At 40.3% G+C, this 11,877-nt stretch overlaps 1 protein-coding gene and 1 long non-coding RNA gene across 2 annotated transcripts in view; one reads left to right on the forward strand and one right to left on the reverse strand.

Annotated features, from left to right (window-relative positions):
- Window positions 1–11,877, reverse strand: part of FAM20C (FAM20C golgi associated secretory pathway kinase) — a 144,052-nt gene that overhangs the window by 89,794 nt on the left and 42,381 nt on the right. The window lies entirely within an intron of this gene.
- Window positions 3,772–11,877, forward strand: part of LOC138158722 (uncharacterized) — a 17,530-nt gene continuing 9,424 nt past the window's right edge. The window contains exon 1 of the long non-coding RNA XR_011167716.1: window positions 3,772–4,271. This is a non-coding gene — a long non-coding RNA (uncharacterized lncRNA). The remainder of the gene's footprint in view (window positions 4,272–11,877) is intronic.

Genomic DNA, 11,877 nt, shown 5'->3' on the forward strand with positions numbered 1-11,877 from the left:
ATCTATCTATCCATTCATCCTTCTATCTACTTATCTATCCATTCATCCATCCATCTATCTATCTTTAAAGGAAAGCTATGATTCTAACTTCCTGACTTTAAGGGACCACACTCAAGCTTAGCCAAAATCCTGGGAATCTTAAGAGGTTTTCCCCTAAGACTTCATCCACAGCAGGACTAACACTGTGGGCTTCAGCTGCTGCTGTATTTTTCATCTCTCACTCCTGAAGATTTTCAGGGGTGAGGGGGAAATAAAATAGAAAAAAAATTGCAATTTGATTTTAATTTCCATGTTGACTTACAAAAGCAGTATGCTGATGGTGGCTGACTGCCAGGAAAGTGGTAACAGACTTTTCCACCCCCACCAATCCCCCACCCCTACTCCCTACAAATAGCTCTATATGTTGTATGAAATAGAGGCGAAGCAGGCAGCAAAGTGGGGCTGGAGGGAGATTTTTATTCCTAAGGTACAAATTCACATCACAGAACTTCAAAGACAAAAAAAAAAGCAACCTAAAGAAACCTAGAAATTAATAGTGGTGTCTTGGAAAAGGGATTTCCAGGCCCAGTGTGACGCTATTATCACAAGGTACAGTATTTGTATAGCACTCCCAAAGGCAAATCAAAAGGAAATTTAAAGAATGTGGTTGAGCCTTTCTTTAAAAAAAAAAAAACCATGCCATTTGAAAGCTTGTAACACCATCTGTAAGAGTGCTTGCCTTTTGCCAACAAAAACAAAGGTATTTTATCTAAATCTCTTTGAATTCTTTCATCATAAAAAAGATAAATGGAAACTGTGAGTAATGGTTACAAGCTTTTATAATAAGACACTGAGTACTGTGTGTTTTTTTAAACCCACTTTCTTATTAATCTTTTATATGCTCTGCCCTCACCCAGACAGGGTATATTCACATAGAGGGGCATGTTGAAACCATATTTACAGTGATATGTATTTCTCTGGAAGCAGTATCCAAAGCCAAGTGACCTATACTGAGATAGGTTACAATTGAGAAGTGCCATTTTATAGGCTGACTGAGTCACGGGACGATGAATGCTACCTTTTTGTCTTATACCACCCAACACAACAAGTCAAAGAATCCTTTACAAAGTAAGTACTTAGCAAAAGTTTTGTTGAATCAAAACTTATACTGGAGGGGCCTCAGAAATCATCATGGTTCATGTAATTATAATGACCATGTTTGTCTCTGGAGAAGAGATGAAAAAAACGTGCCTCCTTCCCTTGCTTGAAGAATTTAGGGACTTTCGGTGTGGAACACTGTGTAGGCTATCAGGTTATTTATTCTCTGTTATAAAGGATGGCTCACTGCATAGGGAAGGGAAAGTGGCTGGTATTAAAGAAAAAAGATATAAATATTTTTTACTTTAGTATTTTTAAGTTAACTAAACTTTTCAAGATATTTTGAAAAGTTAATTAAAAAAAACAATTAGCCTAACCTCCCACTCAATGCAGGAAACTCATCTTCCAATATCACCAATGTGGTCCTTCAGCCTCTTGCCTTCAATACTTGCAGAGAAGGGGAGTCTGTATTACTTTTTGAGCCCATAACACTCTTTCCATTGTTGGGCAGCTCTAATTAGTAGAACATTCTTCCTTTTACTACTGTAATTTTTGCCTGCTGGAGAAGCTCTATCCTCTGAAGCCACACAAAGAATATGGCTTCCATACTGTGCCCTTTTAAATATCTGAAGACAGTTATCATGGTTCCCATATATTGGGTCCTTCAAACCAAACACTCCAGATTCTCTTAACAATTTCTCTGGGTTGTCTTCTTTGGGGTATTCTTGAATTGGATAATATCTCCTAAGTCCATGTAGTACCCCAAAGTGTAATGTACACCAACACTGAACACAGGTGAACTAAGCATGATTCTGAGTATTCATTTTAATTGTTCTTCTCTGGAAAAAGTCAGGCTTTTCACTGCCCTTCCTAAAATGGAGTTGCTTTGTCTAAACAGACTAGGAGAAAGTCAGGGAAAACACACCTACTTGCCCAATATCCTACATCAAATAGGATGAACTTCCTTCTTGTTTCAATCCCTGAAAAAGACCTGCTGCTGATCAATGGAGGCACTTCTCCTCTGGCCGCAGACTGCAGTCTGTTCATGACTTAATACATAGTCTTCATGAGGTGTTGTGGCCACCAAAAAAATTATCAACTGGTTGACCAACCTCTGGGTGATGGATGAGCTTCTTCTAGCTTTGCTAGACTGATCCTCAGAAGACAGACACACTGTACAGTAAGAACAGCTGGCATTTACCTAACATCTGTAGGTTGGCAAAGCACTTTACATCGATTATCTCATTTGAATCTCATAACAACCCTATGGGAGAAAGGGCTATTATCCCCATTTTCCAGATGAGGAAAAGTGAGGGAGAGAGGGGACCTGGGTTCAAATTCTCACTCTGGTAGTTTACTACTGACCTGTATGATCTTGGCAAGTGATTTGAACCTTGTGGGCCTCAGTTTCCTCATCTGTTAAAATCTCTCTCCTCTCCTCTCTCTGTCTCTCCTGCCTCTCCCTCTCTATCTCTCTTTCTCTCTCAGATATATGTATCTTCAGAACTTATCACAGTGCCTGGCATGCAACAGACCTTTAATAAATACTTGTTGAGCTGTAAAATGAAGAGGTTGGACCAGCGGTCTAGGGGATAATATGCTGAACTTGGGAGTCAAGAACCCTGAACTTCAAGCCTTGTACTAGACAATAGCGTCAGACTTCACTTATCCTCTCTGAACCCCAGTTTCTTTATCTGTAAATTGCAGAAAATAATAGCATCTACCTCAAGGGGTCATTGTGAGGCTCAAATGAGATTTGTGCAGCTGTGAACAAATCTTCATGACCCTATCTGGGGTTTTATTGGCAAAGATACTGGAGTGGTTTGCCATTTCCTGCTCCAGTTCATTTACAGATGAGGAAACTGAAGCAAGCCAGGATAAGTGACTAGCTCAAGGTCTCATAGCTAGCAAGTATCTGAGGCTGGATTTGAACTCAGGAAGATGATTATTCCTGACTCCAGACCTAGTTTTCTATCCCCTGTGCCACCTAGATGTTCCTTCAAACAAGGTAGCATATGTACAATGCTTTGTAAACCTTAAAACTGCTATATAAATCACCATCACAATTAGGTGGTTCCCAGCTCTGGGTCTGTGCTCCTATGTGGCTGTCAGCTGTTATCTTTTTGAAATCTACTTACTTTGCATTAACAGAGTCACTGCTAAGACACTCAGCTCCTGGCAGGGCTGATAAACACACCACTGTGGGTCCGTCCACATATGGGGGAGGGGGAGGAAGGAGGCAGGGACGGGGAGAAGGAGGAGTCTGAACATCCACTCTCTCCCACTCCTGCAATTCAATCAGTATCCAAATGGAGCTGCTCAGCTGTGACCCATGGGACCTCTGCCCCTTGGCACTGAAAGTGTTACCAGAGAAGGGCAGGCGTGAAGAATGTCAGAGCACTGGGAAAGGTGCTCTCTGGGCAAGCCTGTGAATCTGGCCCGAATGATCAGTCTGATACAGGAACCCCCAGGAAAGGGACTTCCCCCACCCCCAACTAATTAGCCCAGGAGTTGCCTGCAGAAGCCCCAGCAATTTCCATCACTCTACCTAACAGTTTATAAATTGGCCTTTTACTGCAGTAATTTACAGCGACGATGTTTGCAAAAAAAAGGTGGAGTGGCGATACGCTAAAAGCCCCTACCTCGGCATTGTGTTAAAATATGTTCACTACATCGCAAATGCATTAAAGTCCCCGTTGGATTGGAACATTAACAAGCAGCCCTCCCTCTCTGCGACACCGGCTCGCTGGGAAGCTGCCGGGGAATCCGCATTTGGCCACGCGAGTTATAAATAGCCCTGGCTCTCTCGCCGGCCTTTATGGGAAGCAGCCTTAGAAGGGATGAGGGTGCGCTTCAAATAAATAAAATAATTATAGATTATCAGGCTTTATTTACCACAGTGGTGCTCTCGTGGCTATTAAACCCATCTTTACTGTTTGCGCTCGGCTGCCTTAAATAAATGACCTGATGATGTTGCATGATTTGTCAGGTAACACCGAGCACTTAGCCCAAAGGAAGGCTGTCCTTTCTCCATTTTGAAATATTGGCCGGGCCCTGGGAATTTCTTCACCAGCGCACTCTGTTTTGTAGATTTCATCCCGGGGGGAGTTTCTGTGCTTTGGGGACTGGGAATATAAAAACTGTGGATTTTTGGAAGAAAAGACAGAGAAGAAGGAATCCCACACCTTTGATGAGTGAGTGCAATTTTTGTACCCTTCCTATGGCCCATTACCAACTACCCACAGGAACTGGGCTAGGATGTGAGGTCCAGGGGAAGGAACTCTGATGGAGTTTTTTGCTTGGTGACTAAGGAAGCTGCTTTTCTTCTCACCATAAATCCAGGTTATGACCACATTAAAGAAATCTGAGTTTAAAAGGCCTCATAAACAACAGGGCAGTCAGTGATAGGAGCAGAAAATCAGGGGAAATTTTTTTAAAAGATAATTTCAAAGATGGGAGGGATTTCAGCAGCTCTCTCTGGTCTAATCCATACCCTAAAGGGATCCCCACTATAACATTACCCCACAAATGGGTCATTCAGAATGTTTAAGGGTAGCAACAGAAGAAAGCTCTTAAAGATAATTATGTCACAAAATACTGTGTGACCCCAGGCAAGTAATTTCATTTCTCTGAGTCTCAGTTTCTTCCTCTGTCATATAAATGAGTTGTATTAGTTCCAGAAAGTGTCTTCCTTCCTCTTACTCTATTGGTTCAAGATTCCAGAGAGCTTAGGATAAAATAGGCTACCCATCTCCTGAGAGAAGCAATGTACTCAAAGTGCAGATTGAGACATATTTGGGGGAGACTTGGCCAATCTGGAAATTTATTTTGCTTGACCATACATGTTTATAGAACAACTAGGTGGTCTGATGGATAGAATATTTGGTTCTAAGTCAGGAAGTCTCTCATATTCTTGAGTTCAAATCTGGCCTAGTTGTGTGGCTTCACTGCTTGCCTCAGTTTCCTCATCCGTAAAATGAGCTGGAGAAGAAAATGGCAAACCACTCCAGTATTTTTGTCAGAAAAATCCCAAATGGGGTCCTGAAGAGTTGGACACAATTAAAACAACTGAACAACAATAAAATATATTTGTGACAGGAGATTTTTGCTTTTTTCTTCTTTCTCAGTGAGGGAAAGGAAAAGGGAAAGTAACAGGTTGAGAAGTCAGCTCTTTGAAAAATAAAATAAAATCTGACTAAAAAAAAGACCCTATGGTTCTGAGCTCTGTACTGGAGAGCAAGGACCTAGCCTCTTTTGGAACAATGATAAAGTATTAAAGCATCTGAGCTGGTAATCAGCCGGCATGAACCATTAGTCTTGGCTTGATCACATTGCTATCTAAGTAACTTTGGATAAGTTGCTTCCCACCACATTAATCTCATCAGTAAAATGGTCTCCCAGGTTCTTTCTAGAGAACCTATGACTCTTTGATCTCAGGGGTCTCTTTCATCTCTAACAAGATGATTCTGCGAATTTATGTTGGTGTGGGAATGCCACACACTCTTAGGTAGACTGTTGATGATCCTAATGAATATGTGATTTTTATTCAGACTTTTGGTATCGGTTGATTCAATTTAATTCAACAACAACTTATTTATTTAAATAAATAGTAGCTAACGTTGGAATGATGCTTTAAGGTTTGCAAAATATTTCATATATATAATCATATATAATAATACATATATAATATATATACATATAATAATATACATATATAATAATATATATACATATATATATAATCCCATTTGAGCTTTATACTCCCTTTGTTAGGCAGGTGCTATTATCCCCATTTAATAGATGAGGAAACAAGCTGAGAATGAGTTGTGCCGGGAGCTGAGAGCAGAAGCACTATATAATGTTGACTAGGTATTTGGGGGGAGGGGTGGTGGTATACAAGGCACCATTTTCCCTGAGCCCAGAGTGTAGAGTACATACCACACAGGTCGTTACGAAACTATGTTTGGTAAATTACAAACATGCTATGCATATGTAAGGCACGATTATTGTTGATTATAGGTGTATATCTGGAAGCAGTACAGTAATGTGGAAAAAAAAAACACTGTTTCTGGAGTCTGAGGATGGTGGTTCAGCATGTCATTCTATGTTTTACCTTGGACAAGCTGCTTAAACTTTCTCAGCCTCAGTTTGCTAGCATGTAAAATAAGAGTTCTAGACAAGATGACCTGTAAGGGCCCCTCTTTCTTCAACGTTTAAATTTATGATCCCATAGGAATTTTGTCCGCATTGCTCCACCCCCAGGTCAACTTGCTTCAAAGGGCTTCTGTGGCCAGAGATGTTCACTGAGGTTTATCACAACATTTATCTGGCAACTCTTCAGCTCAGGAATATAGATTTGGAGCTGGAAGAACTCTAGAGATCATTTATTATAACCATCTCATTTTTTCTGTTCCAAGGTGACTAGCCCAAGGTCACAGTAAGTGATAGAGTTTGGATTTGGACCCAAGTCCTTTGGTTCAGATCTAGCACGAAACTCTATTCAAACTTTTCTTCCATGGGTCTTTAGGCATGTTCCAGGCTCCAGGCCACAAGATCAAAGCATTCTAGATTTAGAGTAGGAAAGGGACCTTAGAGGTCATCTACACCAGTTACCTCATCTTACAGATAAAGGAATCAAGGCTTAGACAAACTAAATAACCCGACTGAGGTCACGAAGGCATGTTACAGACCAATTATCTCATTACAGATAAGGAAAGTGAGGTTTAGACAAATTAAAAGACCTGCCTGAAGTAATACAGATAGGAAACAGTAGAGTTAGTTTTAAATTTGACTTCAAATCCAGGCCTCCTCACTGCTTTTCTTCTAAGAGAGCGTAGGTATTTATGTCAAAGAACCATTTGGGCTTAGGTCCAAGACCAGTAGGAAAGTACTTGATGGTTTTTATTTTCTTGTCTGTGTTCTCTCCCCCTTGGCACCGTAGAAGAATCTGGAATGATCCACACCAGGAATGGTGTGGGCTGATGAGTCTGGAGTGCTCTGTGTCAGCAGGAATCCCTTTAAACTATGAAATAGGATGCAAGGACATGGTCACTTGCAGAGGCCAGACTCAACTTCAGCTCTTCCTACAAAATGGTGACCTGAGAATGAGCATGGAATCCAGCCTTGACACAGGCAATTACGGAAACCCTTTATGAATTGTAGAGAAAGTGCCAATACATGCATTGGTAGAAGGAATTTCCTCACTGGGAGTTCCCTACACTAATAAAATCATGGGTCTGATCAGTTATTCACTCTTATCATAGTACTTTACAATCTTTTATTTTATTGTACTTTTCAATCAGTAAATATTTATTAACCACCTACTATGTGCCAGCAACTGTGCTAAGTGCTGGGAGTATAAAGAAAGGCAAAAAAACTGTGTCTGCCGTTCAGGAGCTCACAGTCCAAAGGAAGAGACAATGTACAAACAGAGTAAGTTGGTGATAGTCAACAAAGGGTAGGGACTAGAATTACGGGAAGCTGGGAAAGGTTTCCTGTAGCAGGCGGAATGGTTGGGATCTGAGAGAAGCTGAGGAGGCCAAGGAGACAGATATGAGCAAGAACATTCCATGCACGGATGATAGCCAGTGAAAATGCCTGGAGTTTGGAGATGGGGTGCCTTGTTCAAGCAAGAAGGTCAGCGTCACAGGACCAAAGAGTATGTTTGGGAGGAAGGAGACTGGGAGCATAAGGCGATTAAAAAAGAAAGTTGCTACATTTTTTTAAACTACCTTAAAGGGGAAGAATCAATCAACAAATGAGATGTTCAGGTGCAAAATGGGCATAGCAGGATCTGACTATGTAAAGCATGTGATTTCTGGAAAGGTTCAAAGGGTTGCTTAATTACACAGTCAACGCCCACTCTATCCTATCTCCCAGAATCCGAATTGTGTAATCAAGTCTCCCTTTAGCACCTAAAAATCACTGACTAAGTTTTCGTCTATCCATTTGTCTGGAGTGCATGCTAAGTAAGTTTTTTCCCCCTTCTGGACCTGTGATTTCATTGGCATACAGAGCTCTGAGTGAGAGACTCCTTCTACCGAGGTAGACTGACAGCTTCTCTGAAAACTACAGTCAGAGAGTTGCCTTGGATGGTCAGAGACCCACAGACATAAGGTCAGCTGGAACTTAGTTCTTCCTGACTCAAAGACAAGATTTCTACCCATACCACCAAGGTGTCTCTTAGGCTAAAGAGAGGAAAGGACTAGACCTGTCATTTCCTTGAGTCAGGGAACTTCCAGATGAGGAAATGTCCTCTACCCACATAGGGGTCTCAGTGAATAAAGCACTAGATCTGGGGTCAGGAAGACCTGAGTTCAAATCCAACCTCTGGCCTCAGACACTTACTAGCACTGTGACTCTGGGCAAGTCCCTTAACTTCTCTTAGCCTAAGTTTCCTTATCTTTAATATGGGGATAACAACTCTTATCTTTGCAACACTATATAGCACTATATAAATACTATTAATACAATTTGTGGTGATGTGTTTTAGATGAGCTGAAGGACATTTATGAATACTCCACTGGTCAGCAGACTATCTCTGAGAAACACTGCTCTACCTGACATTATGGAAGGAAAGATCTAAGTGCCTACACTTAAGAGTGGCAATGTCTTAAGTAGGGAGAATCCTCTTTGTATTTGATATTGGTTTGAAATGTTTGTTTCTGTCACTGAATGAAGGGATGACATGTCTGCTTCCCACCCTGACTAATCTCCAACATCCTATCTACTGTATTTCTAACAACACAGAGCTGTATTGCCAATGTAGGAATGTAGGTGTGGAAAAAAATGTTACTCCGGGCCAGAACATTAGAGTACAATTTGGAAACACTTAACCTTGTCCTAAATTGATTTCTTCTGTTGTTCTATGTATGTTATGCATTTAGAAGCATTATCTGGTCAAGGGATCCATAGACTTCATCAGAATGCCAAAGGGATCCATAACACACACAAAAAAAGGTTAAGAACTCTCACCCTAGAACAAAAAGATTTCTAAGCCCTGGATGATGCAACACCCATTTCAAACAAAAGTCTATGCTATATAATTCCCAAGTAAGATGAAGGTCGTTTGATCTAAATAGTTCTGGGACAAATGTTTTCTCAGCAAGTAAAATTATCTTCTCTTCCTTATTTTTTAAAACTCTTTTTTACAACCTAATACTGTTTGTACAAATTCTAAATTTTCTTTTTTTTTTCCTCTGAGCTTATATCGCTCTAGAATCATGTTACCATGAGTCTGCAGATGACAGAGCTACGTATTTTTGTTTGGCTTTGTTTGGCTTTAGTAGGTAATTCTCACTTAGATTTGGAGTCAGGAGCCCCTGAGTTTGAGTCCCTGCTTCATATGCTTTCGATCCTATGGGACACCTTGCACAAGTCACTGATTCTCTCTCAGCCTCAGTTTCCTCATCTGTAAAATGGGGATAATAACAGCACTTGTGAGGATCAAAAGAGATAATATAAGTAAAGCATTTTGCAAACCTTAATGTATATTATAGATGTTAGCGATTATTATAATTTAGCACACTGCTTAAAGTTAAACCGACTAGGTGCTTAGCAGCAATGCCTCAAGTGGAAAGAAGAGTGTGAACCCCAACTCTGCTACTTAACTATCTGACCTTCAGCTAATCACTTCTCTGACCTTTGTGTTAGGGGTACACTTCCTTTACCTGTAAAATAAGAGGCTGTCTTCAATGACCTCTATGTTGTTGTACAGTCAGACCAAGTCTTTGTGACCCCATTTGGGGTTTTCTTGGCAAAGATATTACAATGGTTTGCCATTTCCTTCTTGATCTTATTTTACAGATAAGGAAACTGAGGCAAATAGGGTTAAATGACTTGTCCAGGGCCATACAGCTAGTGTTTAAGTCAATATCTGAATTCAGGTCTTCCTGACTCTAGGCTGAGCCATTAGCATCATCCACTCATCAACCTAGATGACTTTTAAGGTCCGTTCTGTCTCAAAAGCCAAGAAATTTCTTATTAATTCCATGCCTTTTTAACAAGATGGCGAACAAGCCCACCTCTTAGGCTAAGTGAGGGCAGGTTAAACTGTCACAATAAACAGGATTAGAACCAGAGTTTCTGTTATCACAAAACAACGGCCACACCCTGGGCAATATCCCAGCTCATCACAAGCGGAATTCAATCCCACAAGATCCCAGCCCAAGCAACAGTCTGCACGTCTATTTTGACATGATTTTACATGTTATGTCAGCCCCAAGGCCATTCTTCCCCCAACAACAGTGGTCACAAGGCTTAGGAGAGGTGAGGTCATTACAGAGATGATTTAGGCAAGAAATATTTTCTACCACTGATAATTTAGGCTTTGGGCTTGAGTTATCCACGAAGACAGTCTGTGGCCATCAACTTATATAAGAAATTGCTTATCTTCCCATTTCCCTTAAGCTGAGACCAGGAATCTTTATAAACAGCACTTTCCTTTGCAAGTAGAGGGTCTCTGCTCTTTAAAATAGCTGCATTTCTATCTTTCAGTCATTGTTTTCCTCCTCAAGTGGCTCCAAAGTTATGGTTTTAAAAGTATGGTCTGAGAACTCCTGGATTTCTGAGGTCAAAACCATTTTAATAATAATACTAAGACATTATCTGCCTATTAAAATACTCCTCCTCTTTCCAACTACCTGTCTCTGAGGGACTAAATTTTCTTCACATTCTTTAACCAAAACAGCATATTGTAACAGACTGAATGCAAAAGCAGATAGGAAAATCCAGCTGTCTTCTATTAGACATTAGATTTGCAAAAATATGCAAAAAAAATACCATTCTTATGACTTAGTTTTGCTTTGGGAAATAGTAATTTCTCATAAAAGTATTTTATTTATATTAATATGTGGGATTTATTGTTATTTTTAAATAAATTAGTAAATATTTTAAAATTCTATCAGTTTTAATTTCCAATATGGAAATGTACCAGTAGGCACAATTCACATAAACAGTTCTTTAGAGGTCTCAATTATTTTTAAGAATGTAAAGGGACCCTGAGATCAAATAGTTTGAGAACTGTTTCTCCAAAGGCCCAGAAAGTCACCCTTTCCCCTAAATTCATTTACTCTGAAGAATCTGTTGAATTTCAAAGTGAGGCCCAGGGAGATTAAATGCCAGAATGTTCCAAGGTCATCCAACTGAAGTAAAGAGATGAGTCAGGATTAGAACTCAAGTCTCCTGACTTCAGTCAAGGGCTCCTGCCACTAACTCAAACCCTACCTTCCCTATTGCTTTAATTACTCTTCTCTGTACCCTCTTTATCTAGTGTTTTCTCATGCTTTTGAGACCTTAGGAAAACATAAATATCAACTAAAAATTTATGAAGAAGTCAGGGAAAAAAGTACATACATATAGACATACATACATACATACATACATACATACAACCTTGTGTCTCAGGGGTCCCTCAAAACTCTAGGCTCACACTGACTAGATACAGTTACGAGGGAGGGGAGGGTCTGACTTCAACAGTGAGCTCCTCTTTTTGACTCAGTGCCCCCATCTGGAGTTGCTCTACAAAAAATCTCTCTATATACCTATGGCATAGTTTGGGTTAGGTTTGCCCAAATGTAGATAAAGGGGATCCCCAGCTGTAATACAAGTGTAAAGGTATAATCTAGGTTCTGGATATGAGGCAGCCTTTATTTTGCCCCATAGAAAAAACAAAAGATGCTTGTGTGTTTATGTGTGCGTGCGTGGGTGTGTCCCCACTTAACACAGCTAGAATGCCAACTGGGGTTTGGGGGAACAGATTTCCTGGCTAATATCCTGCATTTTAAATGAAAGGGCAGAAGA

Source organism: Petaurus breviceps, unplaced genomic scaffold (assembly GCF_028583685.1).
Source record: "Petaurus breviceps papuanus isolate PSGF00001 unplaced genomic scaffold, PetGlider_PUasm1.0 175, whole genome shotgun sequence".
Lineage (NCBI taxonomy): Eukaryota > Metazoa > Chordata > Mammalia > Diprotodontia > Petauridae > Petaurus > Petaurus breviceps.